This window comes from Arachis hypogaea, chromosome 16 (assembly GCF_003086295.3).
Source record: "Arachis hypogaea cultivar Tifrunner chromosome 16, arahy.Tifrunner.gnm2.J5K5, whole genome shotgun sequence".
In the NCBI taxonomy this organism is placed as follows: domain Eukaryota; kingdom Viridiplantae; phylum Streptophyta; class Magnoliopsida; order Fabales; family Fabaceae; genus Arachis; species Arachis hypogaea.
Window position 1 is genome coordinate 74,313,714 of NC_092051.1, and position 1,377 is coordinate 74,315,090.

Sequence of the window (1,377 nt, forward strand, 5' to 3'; positions counted from 1 at the left end):
ATCAGAGACTAAATTTGCTAAGCTAGATGGCTTCTGCTCAGAATTCTCTGTCTGTTGCTGAGTGGATGATGGAAAAGGCTTGCTATTGTTAAACCTATTTCTTCCACCATTATTAAAGCCTTGTTGAGGCTTTTTTTGATCCTTCCATGAGAGATTTGGGTGATTTCTCCATGAGAGATTATAGGTGTTTCCATATGGTTCACCCATGTAATTCACCTCTGCTATTGCAGGGTTCTCAGGATCATAAGCTTCTTCTTCAGAAGATGCCTCTTAAGTACTGTTGGATGCAGCTTGCATTCCATTCAGACTCTGAGAAATCATATTGACTTGCTGAGTCAATATTTTATTCTGGGCCAATATAGCATTCAGAGTGTCAATTTCAAGAACTCCCTTCTTCATAGGCGTCCCATTATTCACAGGATTCCTTTCAGAAGTGTACATGAACTGGTTATTAGCAACCATGTCAAAGAGTTCTTGAGCTTCTGCAGGCATTTTCTTTAGGTAGATAAATCTACCTGCAGAGTGGTCCAGTGACATCTTTGATAACTCAGACAGACCATCATAGAATATATCCAGGATGGTCCATTCTGAAAGCATGTCAGAAGGACACTTTTTGGTCAGTTCCTTGTATCTCTCCCAAGCTTCATAGAGGGATTTTTCTTCTTTCTGTCTGAAGGTTTGAACATCCACTCTAAGCTTGCTAAGCTTTTGAGGAGGAAAGAACTTGGCTAAGAAAGTCGTGACCAGTTTATCCTAAGAGTTCAGGCTATCTTTAGGTTGAGAGTCCAACCATACTCTAGCTCTGTCTCTTACAGCAAACGGGAAAAGCATAAGCCTGTAGACCTCGGGATCAACCCCATTGGTCTTAACAGTATCACAAATCTGCAAGAATTCAGTCAATAATTGAAAAGGATCTTCAGATGGAAGTCCATGAAACTTGCAGTTCTGTTGCATCAGAGAAACTAATTGAGGTTTAAGCTCAAAATTGTTTGCTCCAATGGCAGGGATTGAGATGCTTCTTCCATGTAGATTGGAATTAGGTGCAGTAACATCACCAATCATCTTCCTTGCATTATTGTTGTTAGGTGCGTCTGCCATCTCCTTTTCTTGTTCGAAAATTTCAGTAAGGTTGTCTCTGGATTGTTGTATTTTAGCTTCTCTTAGTTTTCTCTTCAGAGTCCTTTTAGGTTCTGGATCAGCTTCAACAAGAATGCCCTTTTCGTTGTCCCTGCTCATATAAAAAAGAAGAGAACAAGAAAAGAAGAGGAATCCTCTATGTTATAGTAAAGAGGTTCCTTATTGTTAGTAGAAGAAGAAAGGGAATAAGAGTGAAGAAGAATGGATAATCCAAACACAAGGGTGAGGGTAGGAGCAGAG

At 39.9% G+C, this 1,377-nt stretch overlaps 1 non-coding gene across 1 annotated transcript; it reads left to right on the top strand.

The window, feature by feature from the left end:
• The first annotated feature begins 591 nt into the window (after positions 1–591).
• On the top strand, positions 592–699 carry LOC112761210 (small nucleolar RNA R71). The gene has a single exon (XR_003181616.1). It is a non-coding gene; the product is annotated as a small nucleolar RNA R71 (small nucleolar RNA).
• Positions 700–1,377: the final 678 nt, after the last annotated feature.